The sequence below is a fragment of the Triturus cristatus genome, chromosome 6, assembly GCF_964204655.1.
Source record: "Triturus cristatus chromosome 6, aTriCri1.1, whole genome shotgun sequence".
Classification (NCBI taxonomy): domain Eukaryota; kingdom Metazoa; phylum Chordata; class Amphibia; order Caudata; family Salamandridae; genus Triturus; species Triturus cristatus.
This window is the reverse complement of record NC_140589.1, coordinates 329,681,383-329,688,638: the sequence shown is the minus strand read 5'-3', so window position 1 is coordinate 329,688,638 and position 7,256 is coordinate 329,681,383.

The following is a 7,256-nucleotide window of genomic DNA, read 5'->3' as shown; positions in this document are numbered from 1 at the left end:
AAACAGTACCAGAACCAATCATATATAGCATTGTCGTTTTAGCGCAATAGAAACCTATAAACATGTGAGGCGTGGAGAAAAACATTTGTACAATCAATCATACAATTCGAAATGGCCTAGGTTACAGCTTACAATACATTTAGGATTGTTCTGGGTATTCTCTGGGGTGACAGTAGGGGTAGTAGTCTTCATGCACTAGTCTCCGTGTGAGTAAGAACCAGCGGGATGCGAGGAGTTCCATCTAGAGTCTGGTAACGGATGAGTTACAGAGAGAGCTACTCCGCAGGCTAGGGTGGGTTGAGTGATTGTCTGAATGGGGCTTCTAGAACATATAATGAACGGGCTACTGCGGATTAAGGGAGGAATTTGGTAATTAGGAAGGACTTAGCTTTTTTTGTGAATGTGGAAGTAGATGAGATTTTCCTGATGCCTGGTAGGAGCGAGTTCCATATTCTTGGAGCAGCTCTGGAGAAAGCGCTGTCATATATTTTTTTTCTTACTGAAGAGTGGAGGTTTTAGAAGAAGAGTACAGGCGCACCGCGAGAGTCTGCTTCTTCCAGAAATCGAAATTTTCTGTGCTAGATATAGTGGTGTTTTGTGATAGCTTGCCTTATGAGTTATGCAGGTCATCTCTAGTTGGATTCTTGCTTCATGAGGCAGCCAGTTGAGAACTTTTAGATGTGCGGTGATGTGGTCAAATGTTTTTGATCAAGTTAGTTGTCTTGCTGCTGCATTAAGACCGGCTTAAAGCGGGGCTGTTGAGACTTTGATAAAGTAGTGCATCCATATTCCAGCCTCGAGATGACTAACGACTGTACTGCTGTATTGAGGTCTAGTGGTTCGATGTAATGTTTCATTTTTCTGAGGTAGCTAAGGTGAAACGTGCATTTTCAGCCATCAGGTTGATGTGTGATTGCATATTAAGCTTCTTGTCTAGAGTGATTCCTAGCGACTTGGTGGAGTCCAACAGTGTCGGAGTGCAGTTTAGTGTAGTGATTAGCATAGTCCAATCCTTCCTAACTCTGGAGTTTTTTTTGGGGGGGGGAGATTAGAAGGAATTAGATTTTTTGAGAGTTTAGCTTAAGGTGATTGTTAGCCATTGGCTGGTCTTTTTTAATGCTTGGTTCGTCGTCTTTATTTCTTCCAGGGAAGTGATCTTAATATATAGCTGAGTGTCGTCCGCAAACATGTGGAAGGAGATGTTAGCCTGCTGTAGTATTATGGTTAAGGGTTCAATATAGAGATTAAATAGTGATGAGGATGGAGTTGAGCCTGGTGGTACTCACAGGTTAGGGGATGGTGTGGATAGATTTGGATTCACCAGGAATCTTTGCGTTCTGTTGTCTAAGAAGGATTTAAACCATTTTAGGACTGTTCCAGATAAACCCATCCTGTTCTCAAGTCTCTCGAGAATTTTGCCATGGTTAACAGTGATGAGAGCAGATGAGAGGTCTAATGCCAGTAGGGCGTCATCTACAATATGTAGAATTGCTATTTTGGTGCTGTGCCCGGGTCTGAAGCCTGATTGGCAGGTGTCGAGAAGCTTGAATTCTATAATGTGTTGGTTAAGCTGTTGTTGAACACATTTTTCTATTACTTTGGCTAACATGGGAATGTTGGCTATCGGTCGGAAATTGTTTGGATCCGAAGGGTTCTCTGTTGGTTTTTTTAGGATGGGGATGACTTGGCCGGTGTTTAGGCAATCCGGGATGGATCCTTGCGAGAGCGATGCATTGATTATCTTGGTCCACATGGGGATGATAGACTGATTGATAGATGACAGGCAACTCGAAGGGAGGGGGTCGTTAAAGTGGTTGTTCGGTTTTATAGACGATAAGATTTTGGTGATGTCTCTTTGTTCATAAAGTTTGAAGGAGGACCAATGGGCTTTATTTTTGGATCCTGCCAGAGTAGGTTGGATTGGATGATTGGTTGGAGAATTGTTAGGGGAGGTGGGGTTGACAGCGGCAGTCTTGAGTTCCTTCTCTAGGGTAGTGGCTTTAATAGTAAAGAAGGAAGAGAATTCTTTACAACTTAAATGTGATTTAGATGTCAAGAGTGCAGATTTGGCCATTTTGTTTGATTGCTGTTTTAGTATTTCGAATAGTTTCCTCGGTCTGTTTTTGGCGTTGTCAAGTTCTGACCTAAAGAAGTTTATTTTAGATTTTAGGATACTTTTGTTGTAGGAGTTTCTGGACTTTCTTAGCAGTCTTAAGTGAGGGGATGAAGGATGTTGTCTCCATTGCCGTTCAGTTAGTTAGTTTCAGTTTGCGTTTTTGTACATTGAGAAGACCGTTGAACCAAGGGTTTTTGTCTTTGTATGGTATCTTTTGAAATTTTGGTGGGGCTAGGACGTCAATAATTTTGTCATTGTGCAGTTGTAGTGTTCCGTAAGCTCTTCATCTGCAGGAAATGCCTGTCCATGGGGCACAAGGGAAATGACTGTCTAGAGAAGTTCTGCAGGATCTGCAAGAGAACCAGACACAAAGCGAGTGGATGCACCTGCGAGAAGATGTGCAACTTCTGTGGAAGAGAGAGACACACCTACTGCCGGTGCCCCAAGTCAGACAGACCAAAGACCTAAGCAGCGACAGCAGGAGAAACCACAGCCCGAAGCCCTACAGACCAACAATGGACCCAGCTGTCAACGCTAAGGTGAACGCCCTCGAGAAGGCTGCACAGGAAGCAACTCCCAAGAAGCCGAAGCCAACCAGGAAGGACCTCCAGAATGGACCCACCCCAGAGATTTTAAACCCCCCAGGACCAGCAAAGACAGCAACCACAGAGGACCCCACAGCTGAGCCGGCCACAGTGGAGGAACCATATCCCGACTGAGACGACACAAGCAGCGGAAGTCCCACACTCTGAGGGAGGAACACCAAAATCTGCACAACCAATGGCAACCCAGAGGGAACATAACCCAGCACCAGAAGTTGGAGCCAAGGAAGGAGAAGAGAGACAGGCTCCAGCCATGGCAAAGGAAAAGAAGAAAATGAAGAAAGGGAAGCAACCTCAAACAGACGACAGCAGCGGGGACGACGAGGAGATAGAGGAGTCATGGACACAAGTGAGATCCCAGAGGCTGCGTGAGAAGTGCAGGAAAGAGAAAGAGGAGAAGGAGGATTAGTGACAGGCTTGAGCTGGGACAAAACAGGCACCTCCACAAGAAGCTCTCCCACCTGACTGGGGAGTAACAGGCGGACACAGGCTGTCAAAAGAGACACCTGAGATGGCAGATGCCCAGCAGAGAGCATTTCTACAACAGCAAGAAGCTCAACACCGCTCAGGATGAGCAAGAAGATAAAGTCAACCTCGTCGACTCAGCCATCAAGAATGAGAATGACATTTGTGGGGACCACCCCAAGTGACCCAAACTGGGACATACAGTCATTGCTCCAAGTGCTGCACCAGCAGCTGGCCCTGATAGAGGACAATGGATTCCCGCAGAAAAGATCCAGTGGCCGAGCTCCCAGGCACAGTATCCGAGGTCCTCATAGGGGGCACTGAAGAAAGTGGCAAAGCAGGCCCAGCAGTCAGCCCCACTCACCCAGTAGAGCAGCCTAGAGCCCTAGAACCCTCATTCCCAATAGTTGTTTTAAACAACACACTGACAGCTAGCGCTGAGACAATGACTATCATTGTTGACCCTAAACGTCAGGAGTGTGAAGGATCAGGTCAGATGGGTTGGTGCACTGTGCTTCCTGGCTGCCCAAAACTGAGATGACTGTTTTCTGTAAGAATGCAGGATTCCGTATGCCCAGTTCTACAGCCAGCGCGAACTGCAGTGGACGCATGGGCCATTGTTTTGGCCAGGAAGAAATTATTGCAAATCATCTGGGGTTGCCATTCTGATCAAGGGGAGGCATTTCACTACCGACATGGTTACAGAGCAGGTCAACAGCAGATGCTGGTCGTGGACGAGCCCTTTGGGATCATCAACGTCTGTGCTCCCCCGGAAAAGAATGAGTGACTAAAGATGTGAAAGTGCTTAGGGTGCAACTCGTCGCCACCAGGACCATCCTGATGGGTGGTGATTTTAAATTCACAGTAGAGATGGATTGGCGCACTGGGTCAGGCTCTATGGTAATGGATATGACTTCCAGGTTGTTGGTGGACATAACAGGTGAGGCGTCCCTGTGGGATGTCATCAGAAGCATGAGGCCAAATACCAGGAATTTTTCCTGGAGTAGGCTGGATGGATCTGTACATTCATGGATCAATTGCCTATTCACCTCCCCAACGGTAAAGCCTGGGTGAAGCTCTATGGTCGCTATCAGCTTCGAGGGGGAACTTACAGGAAAGTTTCCTGCTGGCCCTGGATCATGGAAGCTGAACTGCTCTTTGCTGGAAAACGAGGAGTTATTGGCGAACCTTAGCTTCGCGTATGTAGAGTGGAGGGACATGGGAGACTTTCACTCCGCCAGCGAGTGGTGGGAATGGGTGATGGGCAGGTTCCGGAGCTTCTTGAAGGATGCAAGCAGAGCTGCTGCACAGGAAAAGGACACATTCAGCAGGCTGCAATGCAAGCTGCAGCAACTTAACAAACTGGAGCTCTGGAGATGTGACGTGGATGACGATTTGGAGGAAACCCAAATAGGGCTCACAGAGAAGAATCCAAGAAAAAAATCTTCCGGGCCAGAACGAGAAATGCGACTCGTTCTTCTTCAAGAAACTTAACTCAGCCCACACACCCCTCGTAGAGGTTTGGGACTTGGGGGGCAACCTCCAAAGTGAGAGAGCACGTCATGTGTGTCGTAACTGTCTTTTATGGCGAGCTTTACTCGCTAAAGTCGTCGGACAGATCCCAGGTGAACAGTTTCCTGGTATGCATCTCGAAGACACTGGGTCAGGAAGAGAGAGAGTACCTGAACGCGCTCTTCACCCTGGCAGAGCTGCACTTGGCCGCTACGACCTCCAAGATGGGCAAGATGCCTGGACGGTCTCCCAGTGGAACTTTATGTCGAGTTGTGGGACCTGATCGGGCTGGACTTGCTGGCCCAATACGAGGAAATGGTGGGTAAGGGCAATATGCCGCAATCCCTGCTTCAAGGCATGATACTTGTTTTGAACAAGCAGAAGGGAGAGAGAGAAGACCTCCTTAATGTGGACTACAGAATCCTCATGTCGGTGATGGCCAACCGCCTAAAGAAAGTGATGGCGAAGATAGTTCTACCTGGTCGGCAAATCATGGACAGGATGGCCCTGGTCCGGGTCACGATCGAGTACGTCAAGAGCCGCAAGGTTCTGATGGCCTTGGTCAGCCTGGATCAGGAAAAGATGTTCAACAGTGTTTCCCATGAGTTAATGGACTGGACACTCTGAGGTCTTCTGCACGGACGGACAGTCTATGAAAGAGCAGGAGAGGACTTGTATCAAGTTTGGAAAGGCATCAGGAGCGCAGATCAACAGTGCCAAGGCAGAAACCCTACTCTTCGGCCACTGGACCCTCAACTGAGACCCACTGCCATTCCCCATCAAGCAGGACCTCCTGAAGATCCTTGCAGTCAGGTTTGTTGGAGAAGGTGCTGAAGAGAAGACATGGGAAGAGAGACTGGCAAAGACAAAGCAGAAGCTAAGACTCTGGAGCCTCTGGAAGCTGACGAAAGAAGGGAAGTCTTTGGTCCTGCGGAACGAGACCCTGCCAGTGTTCTACTACGTCACTCAAGTGTGGCCATTGCAGACCTGTACAGCCAAGGCCATCACAAGAATGATCTACTTCATCTGGAGCTCGAAGATGGACAGAGTGAAGAGGGAGGTGATGTTCAAGACCCATGACAAGGGAGTGCCGGACATTGCCCCCATCCTGAGGGGAATCTTCAAGTGGCATTGCGTGAGGAGCACCCTGAGGACCCAAGATGAGAGCCACGCCAGCTTTCTGATGGCATGTTTCTTCCTGTTGTTAACATGGAGGCGCCTCGGATGGGCAGAATGAGTGAGCGCCGTCCCCTACAACTGGGACACCCCGTGGTTCTACCAGAAAGTGGGAAAGTTCATCAAGGAGTTTGGTCTGGAGGCTGGCGCCTCAGCCACGTGGTGTCCAAACATCGTCCAATGCCTAATATGTGTGAAGGACGTCAGTGAACCGATCAGCAACCTTGCCCTCTGCCACAGCAGACCAAATGTGGGAGAATGTTGCCTCCAAGCCCTGGACCAACAAGCTCAAAGACATCACCTGGATGGCCATCCAAGGAGGTCTGCCAGTGAGACCTGTCATGAACGCAAGAGGGCTCAACCGATATAAGTCCTGCCGAGAGGGTGCACTGCGGAGGAAACAACCTACCATCTCTTTTGGGGGTGTGCATACTCACAGGACGTGCTGAAGGCCCTAGGCACAGAGCCTAGGGCCTGGATACCAAATCATGCGTCACCGCTGACTCTGTGATGTACTGTCTGTTCCTAGGGACACACAAACTCGGGGACCTCCAGTACTGCTGGAAGCTCCTGTGCTGCTTTAAAGATGCGGTTCTGTTTTTCAGAAACCGCCTGGTAGTTGGGAAGAAGGAGACATCGACCCTGTCGTGCCGAAAGATGATCCACAGTGTACTGCGTGACTGCGCTGCACTGTACGGATAAGATGAAGACAGAGTTGACAAAACATGAGGACCCAAAGGGGTCCACTTGTACACTTACACGGGGGGCAAAATTGATCAGGCAACATAGTAGACAATGACAACTGTGGACCCAAAGGAATCCCCCTGAACTTACCTGGGGGGGGGGGTAAAGAGGGGTAACTAACCTCTTTGTCCTTTTTCAATATAACCCAGAAACCGGATGGCGACAGGGGAGAGGAGAATGCAGATGAAGACAATTGGAGTAAATGTAATTATTTGCTGTATATTTTTGACTAACATGACCTTTTTCATTCAGTGGTAAAAGGTCAATGGAATAGCTTGTGCACTTGTTCTCAAGTTTCCATGGAACTTTTTTTAATTTTTATTTCCTTCTCCATCCAGACGCTGCACTTTGGAAGAGAAAAATGTCAGAAGGAGACTGCTTTTCCAGCATCAGAGTTTCCTTCGTTTTTGGATCCATTTCACTGGGGAACGAATTGAGGAAGTTTTCCAGCAAGTCAGTAGGATCGAGGTAGAGACGGAAAGAGAGGGAGGGAGGGAGGGAGGGAGGGAGACAGAGAAGTGGACACTGCCCTTGGCTTCTCTGAGCAATGAAGGAAAATACAGAGTCCTTTTCCTTCTTTGCCCGCCCCGCCCGTCCCCGAACGGCCACGAACGGCCAAGCCTTATCTATAGGCCTTTGGC